Source organism: Protopterus annectens, chromosome 6.part0, assembly GCF_019279795.1.
Source record: "Protopterus annectens isolate FY-2018-M chromosome 6.part0, PAN1.0, whole genome shotgun sequence".
Lineage (NCBI taxonomy): Eukaryota > Metazoa > Chordata > Ceratodontiformes > Protopteridae > Protopterus > Protopterus annectens.
Genome location: NC_056737.1, coordinates 271511767 through 271533272, shown reverse-complemented (window position 1 = coordinate 271533272; position 21506 = coordinate 271511767). Strand labels below are relative to the sequence as shown.

General features: G+C 43.8%; 1 protein-coding gene across 1 annotated transcript in view; it reads right to left on the bottom strand.

The window, feature by feature from the left end:
* Positions 1-21506, bottom strand: part of PALS1 (protein associated with LIN7 1, MAGUK p55 family member) — a 2503255-nt gene that overhangs the window by 1781578 nt on the left and 700171 nt on the right. The window lies entirely within an intron of this gene.

Here is a 21506-nt window from a genome sequence, read left to right as displayed (position 1 = left end):
AATCATCTGTGGATACTGGCTCAGGGGGCTCTGCTCTAGGCCTCTTTTCTGGAGGGGGGAGAGAGAGGCCCTGTCTGGATGAGGCTGGGCTCCACGAATTAAAGAGATGAGATCCTCAGCCAAAGTAAGCATATGGGAGCTGGTGCTGGGCCTGTGAGAGGGGGGCTTAGCAGGCACCGTTTTTGATGCTTTGGCTGCTTTAGCCCTGGCAAAGGCCTTAATAGACATAGCTGCAGGAGGCCTAGCAGCTCCATGTTTAGGGGTTGAAATATCCAGGGGAATGGTGTCTGATAAATCCTGTGAAACCGCAACAGAAGGTTGGATTTCAGAAGCCGTTTCTACCAGGTTAGAAGAGGCCTCGGTAGAAGGCATGATTTCGGCTGAAGAAAGAACCGCTTGCTCGGTTTCGGCTGAAACTGAGACACTCGCGGTTTGCTTAACCGCGGTTTCGGCTGAAACCGCGGACCGCGAGTGTCGGTCCTTTTCTTTGCGTTTTTTGGTAATTTGCGTAGTCGGAGGATCCGACGGCATAATATAGGCAAAATCGGAGCCGAAAATCTGTTCAGCAAACTCCGACCGACGTCTAAGCGTCCGTCGGTTAAAAGAAGCACAGGCTAGACAAGCTGCTACGTCGTGGTCTGGGCCTAAACAATGTATGCAATAGGAGTGGAAATCTTTATGAGGTATTTGTTTCCCACAAGATAAACAGTTACTCACTTTCTCTGACATCGGCTGAGGCAAGAAAGAGTCCCCAACGGGGTACTTAGCTTTTTAGAAGTCTTCGAAGTAATATTCGGTAGTAGTAATCTCTGGATCTGACCGACCGGCACTTGCGAACAGCTTCTGCTTCAGGCGCCATGCGGCAAGAAAGACTGAGGAAAATGGCATCGGCTGATGCCTTTATACCCAAAGAACTGCCGCAATGACGTCGGGTGAAGTGCGACACCAGCCGAAGCCAGACCCAGACTTTGGAATCCGGCCGACCGAAGGGCTGCCTGACGACAGGACAACCCATTTGTAAAGACTGCAGATGCATCCTTGAAGGACATCAGAACTACTCAATTAATAACACTTAAATACTAAAATGTCATGACATCACAATCAATGAACTTAAAGAAATAGTCATAAAATTTTGTAAAATTCAAACAAATATAAACTTCAATATGATAAAAATTTTGTTTCACATAATATGATGCAATACTACACAATTATTAAATTCATATAAAAAGTGTATATATATATATATATATATATATATATATGTGTGTATATATATATATATATATATATATATATATATATATATATATATATATAAATTATATTATATCTTCATAAAATGCATCAATATGTATATAAAGTGCATCAACTTGTTCCCACCATCCACAATGGGGCAAAAAGGTGGATTTTCAAAATCCCTATGGATTTTCTAAATCCCTATGGATTTTAGGTAATCCAAACATGACAGAAAAGGTGGATTTTCGGTAATCCAAACATGACAGAAGTCACAGGGGAAACCATACTAAGATAATTATTTTATTTTATTTATTCATTGACATTTGTTGACCGGGTTAGTCCAACTGGGATTTTGTCCCATTTTCAGTGGAGACCCGAGAAGAAAAGCTCCAGATAGTACAATAAAAAACACTACAGTAGTACACAGGCATAGCAAACAATAGAAATAAAACTAGTCATTACAGTAGTAATACAAAAAACAAAACAATACAGTAGTAAATAATAAAACAACATTAACAATAGTTAAATGACAGCACAAGGTTTTTTTGTTTTTGTTTTTATTTTGCTATGCAACTGTACTGGTGGGGATAGAGTTCAGAAGTATGACAAGAATAGATGGAGTGATTCCAATGGTGGGGGGAGGAGAGAAATTATGTAGGGTCATAGCAGGGGCAAATTCTGGAATTGAGTAAATGAATCTTTAGTGTTGTTTTAAATAGTGGGTTGTCACAGACTGAACGAATGTCAAGGGGTAGTTTGTTCCAGGCTTGGGCCACAGTGTTTGTAGAGTAGCTTACCTACTGACTTATTTGGGTGGTAAATATCAAGCAATTGTTGATTAGGGGTGCAGAGGGGTCGATATGGGGTGTAGACAGAGACAAGGAGAGATAAGGATGGACAGTAGGATGGTTTAAAGAGCACAGAGTGCAACATGTGAAATTGATAGAGATGTAGTAGTCGTGGGAGTTCTAGCCATTGTAGAGACTTCAAAGCAATGCAGTGGTGTGTTGTTTGGGGAGTTGATGATGAATCTGGCTACTTTGTGGTAGGATTGTTGGAATTTATTCAGGGTAGTTTTTTGGATATCTGTGAGAACTGGAGCAGCATAGAGGAGTGAGGGGAGGAGGAGTGCTTGTCCTAGGGTGAGTCTAGCTTTGGGACTGAGAAATTTTTTGTTTCGGTATAATACTTAATTTCTGATGTGTTTTCTTTATACATTGTTGTATGTGTTGATTGAATTTTAATTAGTCGTTGATAATGACACCAAGGAGTTTTGTGTGGGTGTCAGGTAGGATAGCTGTGTTATTGCACGACTTAATGACAAAGGAGGATTTATGATGATTAAGAAGAAGAGTTTGGTTTTAGTAGGATTGAGAATCAGTAAGTTTTCTGAAAGCCATTGTTCAGTGGAAAGTAGAGCTGTTTGGGTTAGGGAGTGTAGGTCAGAGATGTTGTTGGCTGTAGAAATGATTGTGGAGTCGTCTGCATATTGTATAAGTGAGGACTGATGGCATGAGGTGAAAAGGTCACTGGTGAAGATGTTGAATAAGAGGGGACCTAAGATGGAACCTTGTGGCACACCAGTAGAGAGAGGTAAGAAGGGAGAAGGGGAAAGAGAGCCATTTAACTGATTGTTTGCGTTCAGACAGATAGCTAGCAAACCAGCTGAGGGTGGGGGTGGAGAGGTGAAAGTTAGTGAGTTTAGATAGTAGTAGTGGATGAGACACTGTATCAAAAGCTTTGGAGAGGTCAAGAAAGACACAGGAAGTAAGTTTATTGTTTTCCAGAGATTTTGCTATGGTGTGAGTGAAGGATAGTAGAGCAGTAGTTGTGCTGTGATAGGGGCGAAAGCCATGTTGGGTAGGGGTGAGTAAGTTTTGATTGAGAAGGTGATTCATAAGTTGAGTGTGGATGCATTTTTCGAGTATCTTAGATAGTGGGGACAGAATGGCAATGGGTCGGTAGTTTGAAGGGTCAGTGGAGTTACCTCCTTTATGGAGAAGGATAGTGTAGAAGGATTTCCAAAGCGTAGGAACAGTAGACTCTTGCATAGATCTATTTATTAATATTGTTACTGGGTAGGCGATAGAGTCAGCTGTGAGTTTAAGGAAGGTCGGAGGTAATTTGTCAGTGGACGGGGAGAGCATGGTTTGAGTTTGAGCAGTAGAGATTTGATGTAGGAAATGGGCACAGGCTTGAAGTACAAGGGTGAAGTGTTGGGGGTGGGTGAGGGGACAGGTACTGAGGGAGAGGTGGGATGAGAGGGTAGGAGATTTTGTATGGAGGAGATAAAATGTGAGCTAAGTAGAGTAGTTGTTTCCTCGTGAGTTGTGTTTGGGTAGGGTGGGGGGTTAGAGGGATTACCAGGGTAGAGGATGCTGTTGAGTGTTGTCCAGAATTTACGAGGGTTTGATTTATATTTGCTCTGCCCTGAGCTATAGAATGACTTCTTGTCTGTTATTACCTGTTTTTAGCAAGATTGCGTAGTTGTTTGTATTTGAGTAGAAGGGGTGTTAGTTTGGATTTGCTCCAGGCTTTCCAGGAACTGTCTCTGTTTCATGATGGACTTGGTTTCTTTTGAAAGCCAGGGAGCATGACTGGATTTCACTCGAATCTTCCTAGAGGGAGCTAGGGAGTCTAGAGTATTTAGGAAGATGTTGTTAAAAGTGTTAACAGAATAATTTAGAGGAAGTTGTTTAAGGATAGACCAGTCAATGTTTTGTAGTATAGAGTTAAACTGTAAAGGATTAAATGTAGATCATTTTCTGAAGTCTTTGAAAAGGTGGGGTTTAAGTGTGTGAGAGTTGTATCTTAGAATGGAGGTAGGGAGATGGTCACTAAGTGTTTTGCACATATCAATTTCAGTTCTGCCTTCAGTAAACAATTCATTAATAAGAAATTATTAATTAATATGAAATTGTACTTTTCGCTTTGCCCCACGAAATTCATTAATAGAAACCTTTTCATATGTCTCTGTGTTCAAAATCTGTAACAGACTGTTGTTGCACTCAAATTCATCAATAAAAATCAAGCTCCCACCCTTATCAGGCTTTAGGACCTGTACACTTTGTGACCTCAACAGATTCAAAGAATCGTATCCAACAGGTGACACATTTGGCTTAACATACATGGGTAGTTGGCTGTTCAATACAGTTCTAAAGTTAACCTCACAAAATTTTTCAAAAGTAGACAAAACATTGTGAAGAGGTGGGTTAACAGTACTCAAAACTCTTAAGGTCATTATTAAAACTATTAACATTATCAAACAGAATCCTAAGGTTCAACTTGCGTACAAAATTTTAAATCTAGTATTGTTTCAGCCAAGTCTGCTCTCTTCGAGGGTACAGTATGGGTTTATATTTTTAAGTCAACCAAAGCCTGATATGAGGTATTTACAGTCCCGAGTTCCATGTTTAGTTTAGCAAGGCTGTCTTTGGCTTTCAAACAGTTACATTTATTTTTGCATGCAGGGAGTATTTATTTTTTTTATTCTGCTCACGGGGCTTTATTTTTGATTTGGTGTTGTATTTATTTCTGGGGGAGGGGGGGGTATGTGCAACTATTTAAATATGCATAGAGCTTGGCTGTAAATTATTCTGTACAGTGGAAGTTTGAAGCAGGCTTAGTGGAGGGACCCCATCCCCAACTAACTCTCTATCCAACATAGTCAGAAAGAGCACTATTCACATATGTGCGCATGAGATCACTTACACTAGCTTACAGCGGGGCTGAGAATGGTGTGGTAATTGTTTCTTTAACATTTTTCACAATCAAACCTGAGTGTTTTCATTTATTCTTTCAGCATGTAACATCATAGAGCTATACATAAAGTGACTATGTTTTCATTTTGTCAGAGGGTAGGGAGGTAGCCTGCATTTGCAGATATGCTTTTTGTCTTTACCAGTTGTCTTCTCAGCATATTGGGTTGTATCGCGTCCGCTTTGAACATTAAGCCTAAGGCAAAACTTATTTCTTCCTTGAATTTCTTTTCATTTCTTATCAATAATTTTGTTCAGACTATCACTAGATCATAAGCCTAGAAAAAAAAAAGTATAGTTGTGTACACTTACCATAAATGTAGATGTTGGAGTGTATTCACTGCTGCAGTCATCACATTTGGGTTCTCTGCTTGCAGTAGCCCTCAGTTGGCCTGTTAATCAAAGTCTTGGGGTCCTGCGTCGGTTGCTGTCTCATCTTCCATTACGTCAGGTAGTCAGGGGTATAAAGCATGCAGCCGACACCATTACATCAGTTTTTCTTGCCCCAGATGTCAGGTGCCCCCATAATGGGAAGTAATTATATACACAAGGTTTCAACAAAAAAGCAAATACACCAAAAAGCTTTAAGCATAGTAAACAAGAATAGAGGTATAGCCAAAAGAAGTCAGGAGCATGGAGGGAGGGTAACCAGGACTGCAACAGCGAATACACTCGAAAATGTACATTTATGGTAAGTGTACATAAAATGTAGTATGTTCATGTTTCACTGTTGCAGTCATCACATATGGGTAGATTCCCAAAGCTAAGGATGGGAGGAGGAAATTAGATAGCATTAGGACCAGCTATAAGGCCCTGCAAGACTGCAGTGCCAAAGCCAGCTCTGGATTTAGAGAAAATTGGCAAATGGTAATGCTTGGTGAAGGTATGTACAGAACTCCAGGTAGCAGCTTCTAGGATGTCCCTGGTAGGGACAACTCTGAGAAAGGCTGTAGAGGTAGATGCAACACTGGTTGAATATGGTCTTATCTCTCCTGTGGGGTAGGTTTTCCATGGTGCTTACAGCAGAAATTAATGCAATGGCCTATCCATTTAGAAATGGCTTGCTTTGAAATGGCCTTCCCCTCTGCCACTGCAGCAAATGCAACAAGCAGCTGCTCAGATTTCCTGAGAGGTTTAGTCCTGTCCAAGTAAAATCTAAGTTGTCTGTGCACACCTAAGGAGTGCAGGATCCTTTCCCCTTTGTTCTGTGAATTAGAGAAGGAGGTTGGCAAATGAATGGACTGATTAAGAGCCTCACTGGATACCACCTTGGGCATGAAGGAGGGATTGGTCCCGAGGGACACCCTGTCCACACGAAAGATGATGAAAGGCTCCACTGCCATAAGGGTCTGTAATTCAGACACTCTTCTTGCTGAAGTGATGGTTAAAAGGAAGGTTGTTTTCCAAGAAAGGAATTTCAACTCTGCATTTGCAGCTGGCTCAAAAGGAGGTAGAGTGAGTTTTTCCAATACAAAATTAAGGTCCCAGGCTGAAGTAGGGGCTCTCCTAGGTGGTCCTAAGGTTTTGGCCCCTTTGAGGAACTACTTCAGCAGTGGATGAGAGAAGAGGGGTGGTTCTGTGTTGTAATGAGCTGAAATGGCTGAGGCATGAATTTTGGAGGAGGAAAAGGAAAGGCCCTTGTGAAGCATCTCAGTTAATTATTGAAGAATCTGAGGTAAATTGGGCACTGGTGTGCCTATCCCCTGAGTTTGGTTCCAGGAACAGAATCTTTTCCATTTTTAGCAAAAGATTTTCTAGTACTAGGCCTCCTTGCCTCCAGAATGACACCCAACACTTGCTTACTGAGGGATGGTAATGGAGAGATCAGGTAATTAGCCAGGCTGCCAGGTTCAGGGTTTGAAGCTGAGGGTGCAGAATATGGCCCTCCTGCTGGGACTGCAGGGCAGGGGTCTGAGACAGATGCCACGGTGCCAGCAGTGACACACTGCGCAAAAGGGGTACCGGTGCTGGCGTGGCCAGTCTGGTGCAATCAGTATCGTCCTTGGTTTGCCCTGTTTGATCTTTGGTAGTACCTTGGAGAGGAGAGGCAGAGGAGGAAAGGCATAAACTGAAAGATTTTTCTATGTGAAGGACAGGGCATCCACTTTCCAAGCTTGTCTGTGGGGAGTCCTTGTGCAGAATTTGTCCAATTGGTAGTTCTGGGGGGAGGCAAACAGGTCTATCTCTGGGCTCTCCCATTTTTTTCTCAACATGTTGACTATCTTTGGTTCCAGTTTCCACTTGTGTGGGTCCATGAGATTTCTGGCAGGAATTGAGCCTGTAGGTGCACTTGGTAGCTCAAGGCTGTGTTTCACAGAGCCATGGCAAATCTGCAGACAGGGTCCCCCCCTGCCTGTTTATGTACCACATAACAGTGGTGTTGTCCGTCATTACAATTAATTGTCCTAGAAGAATGTGGTCCTTGTACAGAATGCTCCGACAGCCTTCTGTACAGCTAACATTTCTATTCGATTGATACGCAGGTGCAATTGACTTGGGTTCCATTTGCCCTGAATGCACTTCCCTGCCAAGTGAGCCCCCCATGCATACTCTGATGCATCTGTTGTTAGGGTTTGGGCGGCAGGGGGTAGAGTGAATGGCAGACCCTTGTTTTGGTGGAAGGCCTCTGCTCACCAAAGGAACTCTATCTGTAGACCGATAACATTTCTGGATAATTAAATCGTGAGCCAAAATATTTACAGGCAAAAATATACCGACATTTAATAGTGCGTGGATTAAATTTAGCACAAAACCGACAGCAATGTACACTGTGGTCAGGGCCTAGGCAAGGAATACAGTACAAATGAAAATCCTTATGAGGTATTTGCTTCCCACAAGTAATGCAATTATTAACTTACTTTTATTGACATCGGTAAGGAGCAAGAAAAAGTTCTCAATGGGGTACTTGGCTTTTAGTTGAAGACTTTGGTTCTGAAACTCGAAAAAGAAAATTTCAGGAGTTGGCCGACCGGCACTTGTGAACTGCTTCTGCTTCGGGCACCGCGCGGCAAGAAAGACTGATGTAATGGCGTCGGCTGCATGTTTTATACCCCTGACGATCTGACATCATGGAAGAAGGGACAGCAACTGACGCAGGACCCAAGACTTTGTTAATTAGGCCGACTGTGGGCAACCTGCCAGCAGATTACCCAAATGTAAAGACTGCAACAGTGAAACACGAAGAACATCTGTAGAGTTGTTTGTGAATGACTTCAAGGGTCTTGCTTCATAATGTGTTGGAAGGCCCTCAGTGCAAAGATGATGGCCCTCATCTCTCTGATACTGATGTGTTCCTTCTTGAAAGGGTCCGTCAATGTGCCTTGCACCTTCAAGCTGTCCAGAGCAGCTTCACAACCCAGGTCTGAAGCATCTGTGTACATCTCCTGGACTGGGTTAAGGGGTTGCAGAAGAAGCCCTGGGTTGATAGAGACTTGATCCATCCACCAAATGATCTCCCTTCCTTAGGCATGTTAGGAAGAGAATGGTGTGGTCCAAGAGGTTGAAGTGCTGGGTCCATGTGGATCTCGGTACCAGAAAAGTTTTCTCATGTGGAGTCTTGACAATGGCAACATGGGTATAGTAGTGGCCATATGTCCTAGAAGTCGGAGATAGTTTCTTGCTGTCATTGCAGTGGCGTGGATGACAGACACAGGCATTCCTTCAGGCTTTCCACCTTTTCAGGTGGAAGGAATGCCCTCATAACATCTGTCCTGATTCTGCACCCCAGAAAAACTTGGTCCTGGGAGAGGTTTACTTTGAACTTGGGGAAATTACATTTGAAACCCAGAGACTGCACTACAGAAATGACTTTTTGCCGATGGATGTGTAGGGAAGTGGAGCATCCTGCCTAGATCAGGAAGCTGTCCAGGTATGAAACGTTTTAGTCCCTTGGACCCTGCAAAAGGCTACCATTCGAGCCAGACATTTGGCAAATACCCTTGGAGCAGCACATAGTCCAAAGGGTAAAGCAGAGAATTGAAAATGCAAAGAACCCACAGAGAAGTGTAAATACTTCCTATAATTAGGCCTTATGGGGATATGCAAATATGCATCTTTGATGTCCAAACTGTCCAGAAATGCCAGAGGCATTAACGGGGGGGGGGGGAGTCTAGAGCATAAGCATTTGAAATGTGGGTACCTGTAGAAAGAGTTTGAGGTGGGGATAGGTCCAGGATGGGTCTCAATGGGCCGTCTTTCCTTGGGACTAGAAAAAGTCTGGAGTAAAAGCCCTTTCTTTTTTCTGACAGAGGGGCAGGTTGGATAGTCCACTGAGACAGAAGAACATCCAAGACTGTTTGAAAAATGGGTAGTTGGCCCTTTGGTGGCTGTGGAATGCCTCAAGAATGGAGGAATCATCCAAGTCATGAAGTAACCCTTTTCTATAACTTGACAAGACCTACTTGTCTGAGGTACTGCTTTGCCAGACGGGAAGGCAGTGAGTGTGTATTTGGGATAGGGGGAATGGAATCTGAGGGGGTGGAAAAGAAGGGCAGATAGTCAAAAGACTACCTGCCCTGTCCTGAAACTGAGGTTTTTGAACAAGAATCTGAGCAGGCCTGAAGGCTGCTGCTTCCTGGAGCTCTTTTTGCAACTGGAATAGGGTGTATGAGCAGAACATTTTCTGATGACCTGTGTCTTAGTGGGATAATTCCTATGGAATTTAGGAATTGGAGTCACAAACAGATGTTTACATCTTATAATTCCTTCCCCTTTTGCTGAAGGGTTTTGAAACGCTGTGCCACTTTGGCCCCAAATAGGGCTGAATTGTCAAGAGGGTCCATCCAGCAGTTTAGCAATGATATCATCAGGTAGGGATTGGCACTCAGCCAACAGTATCTTCTGAGCACTGAGGCAGAAGCTGCAGATCTGTCAGAGGCCCCTGCAGCATCATAACTGCATCTGATATTGTGTCTTATCACTTCAAAGGACAAGGAGATGAGGTTAGATACTGGAGTCTTTTTAGGCGAGTCTGGGAAATCAGGCAAAAGTTTATAAACCTAAGTCAAAAGGACCAAAGGCATACTTAGACATGTGTGCCTGGTAGTCAACAGCCCTAAAAGCCAAAGTGGCACTGATGTATACCTTTTTGCCAATGTGTTCCATGGTCTTACTGTTCTTATCCGTGGGAGGTAGTCTGGAGGGCTTGTCTACAGAAACTGAAATAGTGCCAGAGTCTGCAACAGGGTATTTAATCAGAAATTTGGCCTCTTCTGGGACCTTATAAACCCAGACAGGCCTTCTAGGGGCTGGCGGTTAGGATTCAGGATTTTTAGAGGCTTCAATGAAGGTGTCTTAAAAAGGCTGATAAGACTGGTAGAATGGCAGAAAGTGAAGGGGTGTCCATTTGTAAGAGTTCATAGTACCTCTTTTAAACTTCAGTGGAGTTCCATTTAAAAAACTCTCTCATTCGAGTGATTGTTTCAGCAAAAGTTAAGTCCTTTCTCCAGGGGAGTCTGCCTCAGCAGAATCCTCCTCCTCTGAAGAACCATACCAAAGAGGGGAAGGCATTTCAGACACACAGGAAAGGGAGTCCTCTGAAGAGGAATCTTAAGAGTCCTCAGCTTCAAGAGGAAGAGGGTCTTCAGTCAGACGCCTGGGACTGATACCCAGAGAGGCAATTGGAGGAGACGTGGGCACTGGCGGCCCAAGGACCATGAAGGCATTAAATAAGGTCTGGGAGAAAGCCTGCCAATCCGGCAGGCTTTCAGAAGGTGTAGACACATGTTTTGTCTTTTGTTTTCTTTTTAAAGAGACAGGTCTGGAGGGCATAGGGCCTATGAAGGGCCTAGGTACAGACGGTTCTATAGCAGTGGAAGGGCTGGTCTGGACATCTGCTGCAAACGATTCCCCCTCATCACTGGCACCCAACTTCTGCAAAACCTTCCGCGGACGTGCTTTCAGCCGTACGTTCTGCGGCCTCCAGAGCGGTACCCACTACACCTACAATCGGCTGGTTCTGTACATTCCTCCAGGTGAATGTTGGCCACAGGGGGGGAAGTGTGATGGAAGAGGTACAGCTGTAGTTTCAGGCCTGAAAACTTTGGCCTTCTTTTTTGGTGGCTCTATAGTTGGAATGGATGGCCTTACATCACCAGAGCCAGGAGTTTAAGATGTGGGTTTTCCAAACAGATGTTTAGGGCATGCAGACAGCTGTGCAAAGTCATAGGAATAAAAGCCTGACAAATCGCACAGACTTTATGGTCGTGGTTGGACCCTAGGCAGAAAAGGCAGAGGTCATGGGCATCCTTATGGGGGATCTGGCATCGGTACCTACACTTTTCTTTCCTGGATGACATGAACCTGAGCAGGCATGCAGTGACCAAAATGGAAGAAAAAAGGCCCCAATCAGGTACTTATCTTAAATTCGAAGGATCCAAAGGCAGAGACTGCAGGATGAGCCAACATTTGACTGGTGACAGAGAAGTTCTGGAGAAGGTACGTGCAGCCATCACTTTTATGGCCCACGCATCCTACGGCCTACATTAGACGTCCACCATACCTTGCAGTGACTAAAGCGTCTGTATACTAGCCGGATGTTCAGGTAGCTGAGTGGAGGATAACTCAAAGGTTATGAATACTGCAACATGTGAACAGAAGGGCATCAGGTTGTAAAGTGACATCATTTGGGATGTGGGCACGATCACACACAGTTTTATGAAAGAATTATTAAGAACTTGTCTCAAAATTTCTTTCTTTAGCATGAAAAACCTTCTTGAATGTTCCTACCTCGGAAGAGGGAACCAATTCTATCACTCCCTTGGACAGCATGTGATGGGTAGAAATAAAAGACCATAGTCTGGAGGATGAGGAATTACAAACTGGAAAGGAGGAATTTCCTACCACTGCCATCTGTAACCTTGATGAATGATCTTCAAAACCAATTTGTCTGAAACTGTTTGTTGCCAAAGAGAAAAGTGGAGATTCAGACTTTCTGGAAGACAAACATGAGTGTTAGGGTGGGAGAGTGGGGGAGAGCATAGATTCTTAAGTCATTATGACTTACTGGATTGTCCTTGGCATGGGAGTTTCCTGAATAATTCTTGGAACCCACTTGCCATTTCTTAAACATCTGTTTACCCACATTTTGTTGAGACTTATTTTGTTCCTTACCAAAATTGGATGAGGAATTACAGAATCCCTTTGAAAATCTAGAAAAGGAAGACTGAAAGAGATTGCCTGCATCTCCTTACTCTTTCATCACACTTGTTGAGGGGCTAAAAACTAAATCTCTACCCAAAAGGAAAATTTAAAGTATCATTTTTTTATTATCTGGGAGGTTCTGTGAACACAGCTATGCAAACCTCCTCAAAACAGTACCACTGGCTATTGTCCTTGAAGTAGCCACAGTGTCATACACACATGGTATACAATGGAGAAGTGACTCCAACATCCTATCTGCTTTTTTAGGGGCAGCTGGTTGACTGTCAGGAAAACTGCAGGCAGTTATAAACACATCCTCCAAGGCAGATAAAAATGGAGAAATGGGTGCAGGTTCTGGAAATTCCTTCTGTAACAAGTGATTGTACTTTGAGGGACTGAGAAACCACAGTGTTCTCCCTTTGAAAACACTGTCACATTCCAAAAATAGTCAGAGAGACCCTCCCCCAGAAGTATCACAAACTGAACTCTCCTCAGAGCCCAATCAGAAATCTGAGGAGAAAAAAAAAAGAAGTTACATACTTACCATAACGTTCCATGTTTGTAGTCCATCTCGCCTACATTCTTGCTGGATGGGTTCGGATCCGATACTCAGCTCTGACTCGGCTGATACTAAAGCTAGACAGCTTTTACTGGCTCGAGGCTAACCCCTATCTCATGGTGCCTCACGGCAATTCCCCAGATCTTGTTTGCAAGAAAGTAACACGTACCTAATAGTAAACTATCAATAACTATGTACATGCAGACAGAACACTGTGTAATACTATCCATGCCAGGTGGACAGACAAGTACAACCAGGTCAGACAGTGTAAGTAGTCCACCAGTTCCTCCAGGAAACAGGAAGGGGGCAGAAGTGTAGGACGCAAGAATGTAGGCAAGATGGACTACAAACATGGAACGTTATGGTAACTACATAACTTCTTTATGTTATGTAGTCTTATCTCGCCATAATTCTTGCTGGATGGGACACCTAGCACCTTTATCCCGGGTGGCTCGAGTGAAGAGAGTCTTCAGCACAGTGGACTCAAACGATGACCTGTCCCAGGAGGCCAAATCCAATTTGTAATTACTGACAAACGTATGAGGTCTTGCCCAAGTAGCTCCTACACAAATGGTATCAATTGGGAGCCTAGATCTAAAGGCATATGAAGTTGATACTGCTCTTGTTGAATGGCCTTTTACTTTAACTGTTTACCAGCAGTCTTATAAGCAAACGAAATGCAATCTGAAAGTCATTTTGACAGGGTAACCTTAGAAACAGGCAAGCCTTTATTTTTTGTCTGAAAAAGAAACAAATAATTGGTCTGATTTTCTAAATTCTTTAGTCCTGTGTAGGTAAAAAGTACAGTTTTGTACCTACCATAAATGTAGATGTTCGAGGATTCCATTGCTGCAGTCCTGACTATTGGGTATAGTCCGCGTCCCAGTCGGCCCGAATACCAGAGTATAAGGCTGACGTCGGTCATGGCGCCTTAGACTGACGTCAGTACGTCAGGGTACTAATGCGCATGACCGGCGTCATTTCCTCAGTCTTTTCTTGCCCCAGATGTCAGAAGACCCAAAAAGACAAGTCCCAAAAAACCTGCACCAAAAAACATGTACAATATATACAACAATATATACAAAAAATATAAGCATGTAAACTCACCTACACAACCACCCCTAAACATAGAGGGGAAGGAGGGAGGGTAAATTGGACTGCAGCAATGGAATCCTCGAACATCTACATTTATGGTAGGTACAAAACTGTACTATGTTCTTCGTCTTCCATTGCTGCAGTCCTGACTATTGGGTAGAATCCCAAAGCAGAGGAAAGGGAGGCTGGCAAATTATAAGGAAGTAGGAGCTGATAACATGCCTTGCAAAACAGCAGTGGCAAAGCCAGCCCTAGACTTAGAGTAGATAGGAAGATGATAATGCTTAGAGAAAGTATGCACTGAACTCCAAGTAGCTGCTTCCAAAATATCCTTAGTTGCCACCCCTTAGAAATGCTGTTGAAGTGGCAGTAGCCCTAGTGGAATGAGGCCTAATCCCAGCTGGAATCTCCTTGCCATGATGGGAATAACAAAATGCAATGCAAAAGCCAATCCACCGGGAGATAGTTTGTTTTGACACAGGCTTGCCCTGTGAACTCAAGGCAAAAGAAACAAACAACTGCTGAGACTGCCTAAAATCCTTAGTCCTGCTTAAATAATATCTCAATTGCCTGTGTACATCTAAAGTGTGCAAAATCTTTTCCCCTTTATTTTGGGGATCTGCATAAAAGTAGGCAAATGAATAGTTTGGTTTAAAGCCACACTAGAAACCACCTTAGGCATAAAGGAAGGATTAGTACGTAATGATACCCTATCCTTATGGAAAATCAAAAGGGCTCTACTGCCATAAGGGCCTGCAACTCAGACACCCTTCTTGCAGAAGTAATGGCCAACAGAAAAGCAGTCTTCCATGACAAGTATTTCAACTCAGCAGTAGCCGCAGGCTCAAAAGGTTGTAGAGTAAGTTTTTCCAACACAAAATTGAGATCCCAAGCAGGAGTAGGAGCTCTACGTGGGGTCTTATATTCTTTGCCCTCTAAGAAACTGCTTGAACAAAGGATGCGAAAACAAAGGTGGGTCACAATCATAATGAGCTGAAATTGCTGCAGCATGAATCTTAATGGAAGAGAAGGACAAACCTTTGTCCAATAACTCAGTAAGATATTGAAGAGCCACACTCAAATTAGGCTCAGAAATCTCCAAATTCTTTGCTGTACTCCAAAATAAAAATCTCTTCCATTTGTCTGCGTACACCTTCCTTGTACTAGGTCTTCTAGCTTCCATAATCACATTTAAAACTTGTTGAGGAAGTTGAGACCTGCTGTGCTTCAAGAGAATATGCCAGGCTGTTAGATGAAGAGAGTGAAGCTTGACATTGAGCAGATGACCATCCTTCTGAGATAACAAATGAGGAATCAGAGGTAAAGGCCATGGAGGCTTCCTTACCAGACTCCGTAGTAGTGGATACCAGTGTTGCCGAGGCCAATCTGGAGCTATCAAAATCATCCTTGGCCTGTCTTGTCTGACCTTTAATAATACCTTTGGAAGAAGAGGCAGAGGTGGAAAGGCATAGACATGAAGGTTTTTCCAACTGAAAGACAGAGCATCCACTTTCCAAGCTGTGTGATGAAACCCCTTTGTGCAATACTTTGGCAGCTGGTGGTTTAGTGGAGAAGCGAACAGATCTATGTCTGGAGTTCCCCATGACACTGTCAATTTCTGAAATACATGAAGATCCAGTTTCCACTCGTGGGGATCCATGATTTGTCTGCTTAACACATCTGCTAGGGAGTTCTGTGCTCCTGGCAGAAACCTTGCCTGAAGAGTTAGTTGCAGGCTTAGCAGTCTCCCATAAAATCATTGCTTGCCTGCATAGAGGATAAGAATGTGTTCCCCTTGCTTGTTGATGTACCACATGACAGTTGTGTTGTCTGTTAGAATCAACACCTGCCCTGGAAGAAGTAACTCCTTGAAAGCCATCAATGCAAACTGGACTGCTAACATCTCCTTCATGTTGATATGTAGATGCTGTAGTCTGGCAGGCCACTTGTCTTGTATCCACTTTCCATTTAGATGAGCTCCCCAAGCAGTGTCCGAGGCATCTGTCGTTAAAATCTGACTCGCCTCTGGCCGGGTCACAGAGAGTCCCTTGTTTAGGTGACATTCCTGAGCCCACCACAAGAATTCCTTTTGAAGGCAAGGTATTATTTGAATGACAGTGTCCAAATCCTGGCAGTGCTGTGTCCATACATTTTGAGATACCATTGCAGCTTCCTCATATGCAGTTTGGCATTGGGAAGCACCAGAATACAAGATGCCATGAACCCTAATGCTTGAAGGACTGTCCTTGCAGTCAGCACGGACTGATGAGATAGTTGATGGAAGTAAAGTGACAGACTCTTTTGTTTGTCCGGGGTTAAAAGGCCATCTGGGCTGCTGTATTCAGTCTCACACCCAGAAAGCACATGTCTTGAGAGGGTACTAGACTGGACTTTATTTCGATCACAGAATACCCTAGGCATCTTAGCACTGCTATGACATATTCCAGATGCTGTAGAAGGTCTTCCTTTTCTTGAGCCAGAATCAGGCAGTCGTCCAAGTAAGGATAGATTTGAATGCCTTGAAGCCTGAAGTAAGCTATCACTGGAGCCAGAACCTTTGTGAATACTCTGGGCGCAGTAGATAAGCCAAAGGGCAATGCAGAGAACTGATAATGAAAATCTCCAGTTCGAAACCGCAGATACTTTCTGCAACTTAGCCTTATAGGCACATGAAGGTAAGCTTCCTTGAGATCCAAAGTTACCATCCAGTGATCCTTGCCTAGCAGAGGTAACAGTTGTTGTAACGTCAACATCTTGAACTTGGGAATGTCCAGATAAGTGTTGAGGATAGATAAATCCAAAATTGGTCTCCACGTGTTCCCCTTCTTTGGTACTAGGAACAGGCGAGAATAAAATCCAAGCCCCTTTCTGACACAGGGACTGGCTGAATGGCCCCTATCTGGAGTAACTGAGAAACTTGCTTGTGAGCCTCTTTTCTTTGTGGAGGAGGAACATCTGGCATGCCTTTGAAAGGGCGCATTGTGTGGAAATAAAATCTGTAACCGTGATGAATGATATCCAGCACCCATCTGTCTTGAGTGATTAAATCCCAATTTTCTTTGAAAAGAGACAGTCTTCCTCCCAAAGGAGCTGCCAGACGAGAATCCACTGGCAGCTGAAAAGGCAGGTCATTGGGTCTGCTTACGAAAGGACTGACCCCTGCCCTCCCCAGAAGTCTGAGCAGGTGAACTCTCTGATCTAGGCCTAAATGAACTTTGAGCCCTGCCCCTACCACGTCTAGACCTACCCCTAGACTGGGAACCATAAGCAGGATATGTCCACCCCTTAGCAGGCCAATTTCTACTAAACTTCGGAGGCTGCACCTGCAAAAAATCTTTAACAGTCTGCATAGACTTAGCTTTGTCCTCCATTTCCTTTAAAACTGCTTCCACAGGCGGTCCAAACAACACATCAGACTGTAAAGGAGCATCCAAAATCCTGGTCTTAACATGCTCAGCTAAATTCTGATCCTTCAACCAGGCATGTCTGCGAAGAACAGAACTAGTAGCAGCCACCCTCGAGGAGGCCTGAACAGCATCAAAACCACACTGCAAAGAATGCTTACCCACTTGTTCAGACACATGAACCAAATCCAGCAATTCTTTACACTCAATACCTTCCGCCAAAGCATCCACCTTAGATTTCAATTGTGAAAGGAGATAATTCTGATATTTTAGCATGTGAAACTGACAATTCAACGCCCTCATGGCTAGAGTGGAAGAAGTATACACTTTCTTACCCCACCTATCCAAAGCCCTTGCCTCTTTATCAGAGGGTACAGGATTTTTAACCACAGAAGCTTTAACACCTTTAGGCCCCTGAGAAACAGTTTCTGGGTCCGCCCTAGGACTCTTAAACAAATACTTATGAGCTTGGGCACCCTATAATACCTATCAGGCTTAACAGGAGCAGGAGGCAAGGAGTCAGGGTTCAGGGAAGCCTCTGCAAAACATCCTCCACCACATTCAACACAGGAGGAATAGCTAAGGGCCTATGCTGGGGTAAAACAAGAATTCCCTAAGCCTTTTCCTGGAATCAGAGTAATCCTGGCCTTCCCATTTAAAGTGCTCCCTCATGGAGTGAAGAGTCTCTGAAAATGAAAAATCCTCAGGAGGAGAAGCTGTAGGAGTGGAATCATCCACATCAGAATCAGAATAAGTAGGAAACTCTTGTAAGTCTTCCACAGAAGACTCTGAAGCCTGTGAACACTGTTCAAAACTATCAAACTCCTGTTCCACCCTAGGCCTCTTATCAGGCGGGGCATAGAACCTCTAATTAGAGTAATCAAATCTTCTGCCATTTTAAGCATATGTTTCTTAGGCACAGAGCCGAAATGCTAGGAGAAGCCCCACAGAAGCTGAACTTGGCCTACCTCTAAAAGAAGCTTTGGCAACAGAAGGAGAGGCCCTAACTACCTTGGGAAGAGAGGGAAGAACAGTTACCTCAGAAGCCCCTCAGCCTGGCCTACCTCCTGAGAGGGCACATCCTGTAACAATAAAGTATCTGCCTGAGACTCCATGGAGACTCCTGGCAAAACCTCTGGCTCCACTGAGCCTACTAAAGAACCGACGTCCGGGACTGCCGGTTCCTCACCCCTAGGCTTCACTGTTTTGTCCTTGCGCTTCTTGGATGAAGCGGCGCCGGAGCATCCGGCGGCATATTATAATTGCAACGCTTTCCAAACACTAACCTAGCACAATCTAACCTCCTCTTAATAGTGCGCTTGTTAAATCTAGCACAAGAGCGGCAACCAACAACGTCGTGCTCAGGCCCTAAACAAGGTATACACAATGTATGATAATCCCTATGCGGTATCTGCTTCCCACAAGAAATACAGTTATTCACTTTTTCTGACATCCGGTTAAATACTGAGGCAAGAAAAACCAAAATGTTCCCAACGGGTTACTTAGCCAACTCTGTTTCGGTCTGAAACTCCGGTTTCGGAAAATCTCAGAACGCCAACCTGCACTCGCAAAATTGCTTCTGCATCGGACCATGCGGCAAAAAAGACTGAGGAAATGACGTCGGTCATGCGCATTAGTACCCTGACGTACTGACGTCAGTCTAAGGCGCCATGACCGACGTCAGCCTTATACTCTGGTATTCGGGCCGACTGGGACGCGGACTATACCCAATAGTCAGGACTGCAGCAATGGAAGACGAAGAACATCCTGAGAATTCTGTGGACGTCTAACTGGTGTAGTCTGCATTCTGATTTATTAGTATGATTTGGAAAGAACACTGGTAGTTCAATAGTTGTGTTGATGATATGCTCTGAGCATACCTTGGGAAGAAAGGAAGGATTAGTTCTAAGTGAGACTCTATCCTTGTGGAAAACAATGGAAGGAGGTCGAATGGTGAGAGCTTGCAATTCTGAGGCTCTCCTAGCAGAAGTTATAGCTATTAAAAACAGTGTTTTCCAAGACAATTTCAGATCGGATGAAGAGGGTTCAAAAGGGGAAGAAATTAAAGATGTAAGAACTAGGTTTAGGCCTCAGCGTTCTGGTGGTTGTCTGATTGGAGGTCTAAGATGGATGACTCCTTTCAAAAAGGTTTTGTACAAAGAGCGGGACATGACTGAATTTCCCATGTAGCCGAAATGGTAATTTGAAGTGGCAGCTATCTGAACTCTAACTATAGCAGCCACAGCTCCTTAATGAAAAATGGATGCCAGAAAAGACAAAATAGACTCTATATGAGCTGTATAGGGATCTAAGCCTTAGTTTACTGCCTAAATAGAGAACCTTTTACATTTGCTGGAATATATTTTCCAAGGGGAAGGCTTGTGGGAAGAAATCAAAATGCGTTGGACTGTAGGTGAAAGGGAAACACACTTGGCTATTCGTAGAACTGGAGCAGCCATGCTGTCAATTTCAGGGTGTGGACAGCAGGATGGAACTGCCCCGATTGATGAATCAGGAGGTCTGGAGATGGTTCCAGAATCCATGGTTCCTCCAAGAGATAGGGCCACAGGAAGGAGAAAGTACAGTTTTGTACCTACCATAAATGTAGATGTCCGATAGGTATGCATCTGCAGTTATAACATATGGGTTGTCCTGCCTCAGGCAGCCCTTCGGTCGGCCGGATTCCAAAGTCTGGGTCTGGCCTCGGCTGATGTCGCACTTTCCCCGACGTCAGAGCTTCTGGGGTATAAAGGCATCAGCCAATGCCATTTTCCTCAGTTTTTCTTGCCCCAGATGCCAGGTGCCCTCTAGGAAGGCTAAATTTGGATAAATGCTGAAAAGTTCCAAACATTTGCAAATTATATACATGTATAAACAAACAAATACACCATTAATAGATTCCCCCAGCTAGCTGAAAGAGGGGTAAGCACCCTAGGAATACCACAGAGGGGAAGGAGGGTGGGTAATCCTGACTGCAGATGCATACCTATCGGACATTTATGGTAGGTACAAAACTGTACTATGTCCTTCTAGGATGCATCTGCAGTCATAACATATGGGTAGAATACCATAGCCAATCTGGGGGAGGGGGTACTAAGAGAAGGATGGTGTAGTTAAGATCCCCTGCAGTACTGCAGTTGCAAACCCTGCTCGGGATCTGGAGTATAAAGGTAGATTGTAATGCTTGGCAAATGTATGCACGGAGCTCCAAGTAGCAGCTTCTAAAATGTCCTTGGTAGCCACCCCTCGTAGGAAAGCTGTAGTGGTGGCTGTGGCCCTTGTGGAGTGAGGCCTGATATTTTCAGGAACTGTCTTTCCATGAAAGGAGTAACAAAAGCGAATGCAATTTCCTATCCATTTTGAAATTGTCTGTTTGGAAATTGCTCTTCCTTGCACCCCTGTTGCATATGCTACAAAAAGTTGGTCAGTTTTTCTGCTAGTTTTTGTTCTGTCCAAATAGTAGCGTAGTTTTCTGTGTATATTCAAGGTGTGCAAAAGTTTTTCCCCTTTGTTCTGTGGGTTAGGGAAGAACGTTGGCAAGTGAATAGCTTGGTTCAAGGATACCCTAGATACCACCTTTGGCATGAAAGTAGGATTGGTTCTTAGTGACACTCTATCCTGGTGAAAAATAAGAAAAGGCTGCACTGCCATTAATGCCTGTAACTCAGACTTGCTGAAGTGATTGCTAGAAGGAAAGCAGTTTTTCAAGATAAGAACTGTAGGTCTGCTGATGTTGCTGGTTCAAAGGGAGGTAGAGTCAGTTTTCCCAGCACAAAATTGAGATCCCATGCAGGTAGAGGGAGTCTTCTTGGAGGTTTAACATTTTTGATCCCTCTCAAAAATTGCCTGAGAAGAGGGTGTGAGAAGATAGGTGGATCCATATTGTATTCTGCTGAAATTGCTGAAGCATGAATCTTAATGGAAGAATAAGACAGGCCATTGTGGAACAATTCTGCTAAGTATTCAAGGATGTGTGCTAGGTTTGCCACTGTGACATCTGTGCCCTTTGATGTGCTCCAAATAAGAAATCTCTTCCACTTAGCTGAGTATGTCTTCCTTGTGGAAGGTCTGCGAGCCTCCAGGATAATGTCATTCACCCTCTGAGATAAAACAGTTTGGTTGGGTTTTAAGGAATTTTCCAAGTAGTTAGCTGTAATGTTTTCAAGTTGGGATGCAGGGTCTTGAAATTGTTCTGCGTTAGAAGAAGAGGCCATTGAGGAAGAGGCCATGAATTTGCCTGAGACATGCTTCTCAGTAGTGGGTACCAGTGTTGTCTTGGCCAGTCCGGAGCTATTAGTATCACTTTTGGCTGTT